Here is an 11,511-nt window from a genome sequence, read left to right on the forward strand (position 1 = left end):
AGAACACATCAGTAAAGGTTTGAGGAAAATCGGACAATCCATATTGTAGGAAGTTATGAATTTTTTAACTTTGGCGCTGCCATCGCGGGAAGATTACAACGCTTTGTGACGTCATGTTTCCAAAACGATACGATAAAAAATGCACAGACAACATGCAGACCTGGGCCAATTCGGCCTATTAAAAGAAAATTCAACATGTTTTCACCTTGCTAGTATGATGATCCACCAATGCTTGTGGCCGACACCCACGTTCTCGTGCGGCTCACCTCAGAACCTTTCCGATTAAAAATGATTGACAGTGGCTTTAGTATCTATTTCAATACATGTGCAATAAATATATACAGCCTACATTACACAATTTATATATACAGCCTACATTACGCAATTTCTGGTAGCCTATCCCATATCATTCAATGAATACAATCCTTTCGTAGACTATAGGTATCTTCTGAGGAAATATTTACTCATTCTAATATTTCTCTAAACACATAATATACAAGGGGTGTCAAAGCAGCCTCTCATATGGCTGTCATCAACTTCAATGCATGTTTATAATACAAAGCTGTCGTTCACACTATTGACAGTATAATATTGAACATCAGCATGCAATCGTGATTTAGGGCTTGCCCTCTGTACATACCATTCACAACTTAACCACAATTGATCTTTGCTGCCTTGAACCAATTACGACAACATCCAATACGTTTCCAACACTGATTGTGCACCTAATCATCCTCCAAATATTCTTGTATACACAGTAAAGCAACAAACACCCACAATTAGCGGTATATGACTTGTAACCGGAGGGCCAAACCCCAAAAACTCGCTTATTTAACGAGTGAGTTGCACTCTCTCTACAAACTAAGTAGACCATGCTAATTTTCAAGATTTTATTGTAACAAACAACATTCCACTGGTCTACCTCAAAAAATTTGTTGCGAAAGCCTCCAAATCCAAGATGGCGTCCAAAATGGCCGCCATATTTACTGAATTTGTTATTTGAATGATAGAATTCGACAGAAACATCAAATTTCAACAAATGTGATGTCATATGAAAGAAAATAAAATTTTCTACAAGTTGATACCATTTTTTGTGGGTTATTGTGATAACTGGATTGAAATTTTAAGGAGAAAACACTAATTTTTTGATATTTTTCTGAAAAAAGGAAAATCATGAAAATGCTTGATTCAGCATAAATCAGAAAATAACTGAAGGATTATCTTGAAACGTTTCAGGAATTTTGTTTGACATATAATTAATATTTGGAGAAAATTAAGGGTCTGTACCGCTTTTTGTTCAGGAGCAATAATGTCTCAAACTTGAAAACTCACTTTGTAAAAATGGGCACTTTAGTTGTGACAAGACATTGCTGGTCGTAAAAAAAGTCTGCGCGCGTCAAGACTACTACACGCACCACTGGCTCTGGCGCGTGTAGCAGTGGCAGTGGTTCGTGTAGTAGTCTTAGCAAACGCAGACTCTTGCTTTGATAAACAAGGGTTTGTGCCTGCAAACTAACTTTTCATACCAAGTGGTAGCTTAGGTGACGCTGATCGCTATATTTCAAAGTGGATTGTTCTGAAGCAGATGAGATGAAGCAAAAATATCTTTCAAATAGAGGTAGAAGCTTGAAACAACCTGGCTTTAGAAAGTTTCTAACAAAATTTGGATCAATCACTCAAAAAAAAAAATCAAGATTGCAGGCCATCAAAGCTGACATGGTGTGTTTCGCCAGGAGTAAATGTATCATTTCGATTTTGATATAATTTTGTCTGTTTTGCTTATATGGTTTGTATATATGGTTTTTATATAAATTTGAAAATTGTAATGCTATTTCAAACCATCTAAGGTTTTATGGAGACATTGTTCAGAATGCACCGTAAATATTTCTCTAAGAAGTAAAAAAAAATTAAATTAAATTAAAAATGTTTATGAAAACCATGTGGAAATTAACATCTTTCCCATATAATCAATATTTGGAGAAAATTAGAGGTCAGTATTGTATTTGGTTCAGGAGTTGTAATGTCTCAAACTTGAAATCTCATTTTACATAATATCATGTTTTTACACGCATCTGTTTCCAAAGATGTCACAGAGGGTCAAATCCAAGTTTGTGCTTACTTTTCGAGTTCCACTCTCTCTATAAATAAGACCATACATAAAATTACCAAACGTACTAAGCAATGTTTCGTAAGTACACCTCAGTAGATTTGTTACAAAAACCTCCAAAGTACAGATGCGGTCCAATAGGGTCGCCATTTTTATTGAATTTAGCATTTCTATTGATAGAGACATCGGATTGCAGAAACTTTGATGTCATGTGAAGGAGAGTAAAACTTCCTAAGAGTTGATACCACTTTAACTGTGTATTGTGATAAATGGGGGAGGGGGAGGAAATTCATATTTTTATATTGTTTTGAAGAAAGAATGAAATGTAGAAATGCATGATTTAGTATTTATCAAAGAAGAACCGAATAATTATTTTGAAACCTGCGATTGTGATTGAGATTTACTGAGAGGAGACATAATTCATATTTATGGAATTACAAGCAATATCATACACTGTTGACAAGTTAATATCTAAAACTTGAAAAAAAGATATATCTATGCATTATAAATTTTGCATACAATGTGTTTACATGGTCACATGTATACATGGTCACATGTAATACTGTAATGGTCATTTGACTTACAAGTGCCTGCAAACTATCTTTTCATGCCAAGTGGACAGGTAGGTGACACTGGTCGCTATAAATGTAGCATTTCATGGTAGATTGTTCTGAGGCAGATAAGATTGAACATTGAACAAAAAGTATTTTCCAAAAAGAGATAGGAGCTTGGAATTTGGCACAAATTTTGCCAATGTGTCATATTTAGCGACAAAAATAGTATCCGCACAAAATTCAAGATGGCAGTAATTGATTGAGGTTGTCGTTCAAGGCATTATTTACCATAAGTGCACATAAAACCAAAACCCACCTTTAGTTAATTCCTCAAACTAGTTCTAAACTGTGAGTTAGGGATAGAACAACTAATGTACAAACTTAAATCAGTACAATCAATGCAAATATTATTAGATATACTAAATAGATCTGATAAGAACGGGTTTTTTATACTTAGCTGTCAACAGTTATCATGGTTATTGTTTCTTGTAAAGAAATGGTGATATCTTCGTATGTTTTAGTCTTTATTTTAATTTTTATACATGGTAGAATGTTTTGTGATACAACCAACCTGCACACATAAATCGAATGTGATATCTGTCCCAATGGTAAACAATACATTATGTGTGTTGCGTCAAAGTTAAATCTCAACTTATGATTTCATATATTTTGTAATCATCTTATATTGCTGTCTAGTATATGTTTCTATACATCCGAACGATATTGTATAGTGTAAACCATATTGAGGGTCTTTTTTTTTTGGGGGGGGGGGGGGGGGGGTGGAACTCATTCCAGTGGAACTCATTTTGGGTAAGGCCCAATCTTTGATGAAAAAGAAATGCTTCTGTATCAAAGATATGCTTTTTTTACTTGTATGCTATTCTGCTGTTGTAGAAACGTGAATAATGATGGTACTATGTGTAATAATGTCCGTAGATCCGTATATAGTAGATGTCCTTGAAAGCCCTTCTGATCCCACCCCCCCCCCCCCCCCCCCCCGAAAATCCGACATGGCGGCAATTTCTCAAATTTGCTTTTAAATGTCTTGTGTGAAATCATTTTTCAGTATATTTTTCGAATAAAACTGTCCAAATTTATTTTTCGTGGTGTATATTCACATTTACAAATAAGCATGCTGAAACTGTATTTACTGTTATTAGATTTTTCTTACATTGTTTTTAGGCTGATTTCATGTTGGTTATAGTGTCACAATTGATCTGAACTTAGGCCATTGTTAGATGCTTTCCCATAGTAGATATCAGAATCACTTGAGAGTGAAAATGTTCATTTTCATTCATTTTAGAGTGACCTCAGGGATCACCCGAAGAATGACGAGTGGTCCCTAAGGTCACTCTAAAATGAGTGAAAATGAACATTTTCACTCAAAATTCACTCCAATTTCACTCTAAATTCACTGTTTCCTGTTATTCACTCCTTCAAAAGTGAATACTTCCACTCGATTTTTTCTCTTTTTTGGAGAGTAGAATATCACTGGTCTTAAAAATGTCTCCATAAAAACCTAAGACGGTTTGAAATAGCATTACAATGTTTGAAATATGTAAAAACATATAAATAGATAGCACAACAGACAAAATTATATGAAAATCATGATAATACATTTAATTTGGCGCAATAAACTATGTCAACTTTGATGGCTGTCATCTTGATTTTTTTTTTTTTTTTTTGTGGTTGATCTGAATTCTGCCTTAAACTATCTATAACAAGATTGGTGCCAAGTTTCAAGCTACTACCTCTATTTGAAAAAAAAAAAAATTTTTTTTTTTTGCTTCATCTCATCTGCTTCTGAAAAATCTACTTTGAAATAATAGCGACCAGCGTCACCTGAGCTACCACTTGGTACGAAAAGTTAGTTTGCAGGCACAAACCCTTGTTTGTCAAAGCAAGAGTCTGCGTTTGCCAAGACTACTACACGCACCACTGGCACTACTACACGCGCCAGCGCTAGTGGTGCGTGTAGTAGTCTTGACACGCGCAGACATTTTTTATGACCAACAAGGTCTTGTCACAACTGAAGTGCCCATTTTTACAAAGTGAGTTTTCAAGTTTGAGACATTATTACTCCTGAACAAAAAGCGGTACTGACCCCTAATTTTCTCCAAATATTAATTATATGTCAAACAAAATTCCTGAAACGTTTCAAGATAATCCTTCAGTCATTCTCTGATTTATGCTGAATCAAGCATTTTCATGATTTTTCTTTTTTCAGAAAAATATCAAAAAATAGTGTTTTTTCCTTAAAATCTCAATTCAGTTATCACAATAACCCACAAAAATGGTATCAACTTGTAGAAAATTTTATTCTCTTTCATATGACATCACATTTGTTGAAATTTGATGTTTCTGTCGAATTCTATCATTCAAATAACAAATTCAGTAAATATGGCGGCCATTTTGGGCGCCATCTTGGATTTGGAGGCTTTCGCAACAAATTTTTCGAGGTAGACCAGTGGAATGTTGTTTGTTACAATAAAAACTTGAAAATAAGCATGGTCTACTTAGTTTGTAGAGAGAGTGCAACTCGACCTCTGTTTTAAGGTTTTGGCCCCCCGGTTATTGGTATCTAGTTCATCTTACTAGTATCGCATCTACAGTGTGCTCAAAATGTCACAACTTGGTATAAAAAGTCACTCACCCTGACACAATTATAATAATAGTCTCCTGCGATTAAATACATACATTCAGCAATGGAATATTCATTTATCCTTAATATAACATGATCAATCCCCATACTCATGAAACAATCTGGATAACATACCTCCTCCGAAGAAACAGGATAGCTTAACTTCCAACTTATCGGATGCATGCAGCCCACTGATTGTCTGTCCACCTCTCTCAAGGGTCAGCACAGCAATGAGGCACATGGTCAAGCGCAGCTTTTAAACAAGGGGAATGTGCTCTGCCCCCTTCAAACGCCATCAGAAGTGTACGAATAGCAAGAGGAATTCACTAGGAATGTACAAGTACTGTAGAATTTCGTTGTTATGTAAACAGAAATATTCCGTGCTTGCATTATTTCGTCACAGATATTCACATGTAGCTGCGCCGAGTTTAATGCGCGCTGCGCGTTTGCAGTAGAATTGATTATGACGAAACACTGAGTAAGCGCATTTGTAACGTCATCAACATTCTTGTAGGCAGCAAATAATGAAACCACTGGGTGTCCTTCCCTGAACATAATATCTCGCTGTCATTATGTCATGTCGAGCTTTTCATGTCATTTATCAGAAAAGTTGGTGGGTTCCAAGATCATCTGGAATTTCTCTTGCTTATTTGCTACAGTTTGATGAAAATTGATGTGTTAAAGACCTACTATTTCTCTTTAATTCCATTATACATGTAAACCTGTATAAGAGGCAATTTCAACGCGTATGGATATAAAACATAAAGCTTTCTTTACTTCTTTTCCACAGAAATATGACGTTATTCACAAAAACGGAAATATTAATGATCATTCACAGATATCAACAAAGTATAAATCTGCAACAGCCATAACATTGGTGTATTGGATAGCCTGACTGAGACCCATTTATCACACAATGTTTGTCCATTGCTATCCTCAAGGAGGGTTTATTTTAGGGAACGAGTATGGAGATCAGGAAAAAGTTTGAAAGTCAATCCTTTTTTCCTTTCATTTTTCTTTCTTTTTCATTTCCTTTCCGATATTTGAATGAAAGGGCTACACACTGTTTATGACTTCTTTCAATGATATAAGATCCGTGATCTGCTATTATTTGTCTCTGCCCGGCACATGCAATGCCTTTAGTATTAACTTTCTGGTCGAGATTTGCTGGAAGAAACCAAATTCTTTGCCTGCCTACATTTCAAACAAGGCAATCAGAACATTAAGGGGCTCTACGTGCTTGATGTACACTGCATGTGTAACTCTGAACTATACATGCAGGCATATCAAAACACGTATCAGTGCTTTTCGAAATTAGCTTAGTCAAAGCCTGGAATGTATGTTGGTTGCAAAACTCGTTGCAAATCTCTGAGTCTCAAATGAACCAGAGACGTCTAAAACCCCATTTCGCCCACTTCATCTGGTATCTTTACCTTATACTTCACTTCACGGTAAACGCATAGAGCAAAGTAAGGGACCAGAGGTACTCAGAAAAGTATCGTTTGAATGATGTCATTTATTTCTGAAAATCATGCCACATGTAAGCAATTCAATCTGTGTAGTGCATATCTCCTCATGAATTCTGGACCAAGCCACAGACTGCTTCATTGATCAGCATGTCTACGATATCGATGACGATGCTGTTTGAATAATATTGTCCTGCATATACTCCTTCAACATCGCCGGAAATATCTTCATCCGAGAGCGAGAGGTCGGAGGAGTAACTGTCGAAGTCTGTTAAGTCTGTTACTGTTGTAAACACATCGTCGTCATCGCTTTCAAAGTCCTCGTCTTCTGAAGACGTGCGCAGAAGTTCGGAGAGTTCGCTCGGACTGATGGAGGAAAAATCGTCTTCCTCGTCATCACTGTTGTCACCCTGCCTGTCGTGACTTTTCCGTGCATACTCCTCTTCGTCGAGAAGAGACAAATTCGATATATTACTGAAACTCTGGCTGTAAAGACTAATGTCTTCGTTGAAGAGGCACTCGTCGACATCCGAAACGGAACCCCAGAAAGATGTGACAGAGCTCCGCTCATCCCAACGAGAAGCCTCGTGATACTGCAAAGTAATACCAGGACAAGAGCAGAAAGAGTTTGGACTTGACAGAAAATGTATAATACTTGCAGGTCACGGTATTTGTCATCATTATCGTATAAAATACGAGCCTTACAATAGACTTTTGCTGCTTTTCAAACTTGTTGGACAGAGTTATAGCCATGAAGTAGGAAATGATTATTGTTTGCCAAATGACATTGCCCTAAAATGATTTCTTGTCCATGGTATGAGAAAATATCGTTGATTTCCAGTATATAGTTGCCAATGTGTGTCTGAAGAGCGTCATATCTCAATGACGTGTGGAAACTTACAATTAGAAAAGACAGAAACTTTGTAAAAACAAGTGAGAATTGAGGAAGAGAAAACATACAGGACATAAATGAGACGGCCCGTCGTAATGCAAACTCACCATACAGACATCTTTGGCACTCAGGACTGTGCCCTGCTTTCCGTTATGGTTGTCACCAGAACCTTAAGAAAAGCAAGGTCAAAACAGAACAGATTTTAGTTTCCTCAAATATGAAAGTGACATTTTCATTCTCATTCGACAATGTTTGGATAAGATTTATTCTTTCTTGAAATATATTTCTATTCTGGAAATTCTTCTATATGAGTTAGTCGAAAATGGTGATTTTAATTTGATCAACCCCCATCAAATGTGCTGAGAAGAGAGATCATAATTCTGCAATAATCTGAACATTTACTGCTCTCATCACAGAATCTATACAAGACCTGGATTATCATGCACGGATGGAAATTGTGGCATGTTGAGATTGTTTGTGCATGCCAGGAAATACATTACCTGCAGTGACACAACACAATTTGCTGAAAGATCTTGTCAGCGAACTACGGAGTCGAGCCCAAAATCACCGACCGCGAGATAGCTCGGAAAACGTAGACATTTCGATATCAAGCTAAGAGAACACCATCAAAAGTGTACGAATAGCAAGAGGAATTCACTATGAATGGACAAGTACTGTAGAATTTCGTTGTTATGTAAACAGAAATACTGCGTGCTTGCATTATTTCGTCACAGATATTCACATGTAGCTACGCCGAGTTTAATACGCGCTGCGCGTTTGCAGTAGAATTGATTATGACGAAACACTGAGTAAGCGCATTTGTAACGTCATCGATATTCTGGTAGGCAGCAAATAATGCAAGCACTGGGTGTCCTTCTCTGAACATAATATCTCGCTGTCATTATGTCATGTCGACCTTTTCATGTCATTTATCAGAAAAGTTGGTGGCTTCCAAGGTCATCTGGAATTTCTCTTGCTTATTTGCTACAGTTTGATGAAAATTGATGTGTTAAAGACCTACTATTTCTCTTTAATTCCATTATACATGTAAACCTGTATAAGAGGCAATTTCAACGCGTATGGATATAAAACATAAAAGCTTTCTTTACTTCTTATCCACAGAAATATGACGTTATTCACAAAAACGGAAATATTAATGATCATTCACAGATATCAACAAAGTATAAATCTGCAACAGCCATAACATTGGTGTATTGGATAGCCTGACTGAGACCCATTTATCACACAATGTTTGTCCATTGCTATCCTCAAGGAGGGTTTATTTTAGGGAACGAGTGTGGAGATCAGGAAAAAGTTTGAAAGTCAATCCTTTTTTCCTTTCATTTTTCTTTCTTTTTCATTTCCTTTCCGATATTTGAATGAAAGGGCTACACACTGTTTATGACTTCTTTCAATGATATAAGATCCGTGATCTGCTATTATTTGTCTCTGCCCGGCACATGCAATGCCTTTAGTATTAACTTTCTGGTCGAGATTTGCTGGAAGAAACCAAATTCTTTGCCTGCCTACATTTCAAACAAGGCAATCAGAACATTAAGGGGCTCTACGTGCTTGATGTACACTGCATGTGTAACTCTGAACTATACATGCAGGCATATCAAAACACGTATCAGTGCTTTTCGAAATTAGCTTAGTCAAAGCCTGGAATGTATGTTGGTTGCAAAACTCGTTGCAAATCTCTGAGTCTCAAATGAACCAGAGACGTCTAAAACCCCATTTCGCCCACTTCATCTGGTATCTTTACCTTATACTTCACTTCACGGTAAACGCATAGAGCAAAGTAAGGGACCAGAGGTACTCAGAAAAGTATCGTTTGAATGATGTCATTTATTTCTGAAAATCATGCCACATGTAAGCAATTCAATCTGTGTAGTGCATATCTCCTCATGAATTCTGGACCAAGCCACAGACTGCTTCATTGATCAGCATGTCTACGATATCGATGACGATGCTGTTTGAATAATATTGTCCTGCATATACTTCTTCAACATCGCCGGAAATATCTTCATCCGAGAGCGAGAGGTCGGAGGAGTCACTGTCGAAGTCTGTTAAGTCTGTTACTGTTGTAAACACATCGTCGTCATCGCTTTCAAAGTCCTCGTCTTCTGAAGACGTGCGCAGAAGTTCGGAGAGTTCGCTCGGACTGATGGAGGAAAAATCGTCTTCCTCGTCATCACTGTTGTCACCCTGCCTGTCGTGACTTTTCCGTGCATACTCCTCTTCGTCGAGAAGAGACAAATTCGATATATTACTGAAACTCTGGCTGTAAAGACTAATGTCTTCGTTGAAGAGGCACTCGTCGACATCCGAAACGGAACCCCAGAAAGATGTGACAGAGCTCCGCTCATCCCAACGAGAAGCCTCGTGATACTGCAAAGTAATACCAGGACAAGAGCAGAAAGAGTTTGGACTTGACAGAAAATGTATAATACTTGCAGGTCACGGTATTTGTCATCATTATCGTATAAAATACGAGCCTTACAATAGACTTTTGCTGCTTTTCAAACTTGTTGGACAGAGTTATAGCCATGAAGTAGGAAATGATTATTGTTTGCCAAATGACATTGCCCTAAAATGATTTCTTGTCCATGGTATGAGAAAATATCGTTGATTTCCAGTATATAGTTGCCAATGTGTGTCTGAAGAGCGTCATATCTCAATGACGTGTGGAAACTTACAATTAGAAAAGACAGAAACTTTGTAAAAACAAGTGAGAATTGAGGAAGAGAAAACATACAGGACATAAATGAGACGGCCCGTCGTAATGCAAACTCACCATACAGACATCTTTGGCACTCAGGACTGTGCCCTGCTTTCCGTTATGGTTGTCACCAGAACCTTAAGAAAAGCAAGGTCAAAACAGAACAGATTTTAGTTTCCTCAAATATGAAAGTGACATTTTCATTCTCATTCGACAATGTTTGGATAAGATTTATTCTTTCTTGAAATATATTTCTATTCTGGAAATTCTTCTATATGAGTTAGTCGAAAATGGTGATTTTAATTTGATCAACCCCCATCAAATGTGCTGAGAAGAGAGATCATAATTCTGCAATAATCTGAACATTTACTGCTCTCATCACAAAATCTATACAAGACCTGGATTATCATGCACGGATGGAAAGTGTGGCATGTTGAGATTGTTTGTGCATGCCAGGAAATACATTACCTGCAGTGACACAACACAATTTGCTGAAAGATCTTGTCAGCGAACTACGGAGTCGAGCCCAAAATCACCGACCGCGAGATAGCTCGGAAAACGTAGACATTTCGATATCAAGCTAAGAGAACACCATCAAAAGTGTACGAATAGCAAGAGGAATTCACTATGAATGGACAAGTACTGTAGAATTTCGTTGTTATGTAAACAGAAATACTGCGTGCTTGCATTATTTCGTCACAGATATTCACATGTAGCTACGCCGAGTTTAATACGCGCTGCGCGTTTGCAGTAGAATTGATTATGACGAAACACTGAGTAAGCGCATTTGTAACGTCATCGATATTCTGGTAGGCAGCAAATAATGCAAGCACTGGGTGTCCTTCTCTGAACATAATATCTCGCTGTCATTATGTCATGTCGACCTTTTCATGTCATTTATCAGAAAAGTTGGTGGCTTCCAAGGTCATCTGGAATTTCTCTTGCTTATTTGCTACAGTTTGATGAAAATTGATGTGTTAAAGACCTACTATTTCTCTTTAATTCCATTATACATGTAAACCTGTATAAGAGGCAATTTCAACGCGTATGGATATAAAACATAAAAGCTTTCTTTACTTCTTATCCACAGAAATATGACGTTATTCACAAAAACGGAAATATTAATGAT

The sequence above is a fragment of the Diadema antillarum genome, unplaced genomic scaffold (assembly GCF_040938485.1).
Source record: "Diadema antillarum isolate AM-2024a unplaced genomic scaffold, OU_Dant_1.0 seq00001034_RagTag, whole genome shotgun sequence".
Lineage (NCBI taxonomy): Eukaryota > Metazoa > Echinodermata > Echinoidea > Diadematoida > Diadematidae > Diadema > Diadema antillarum.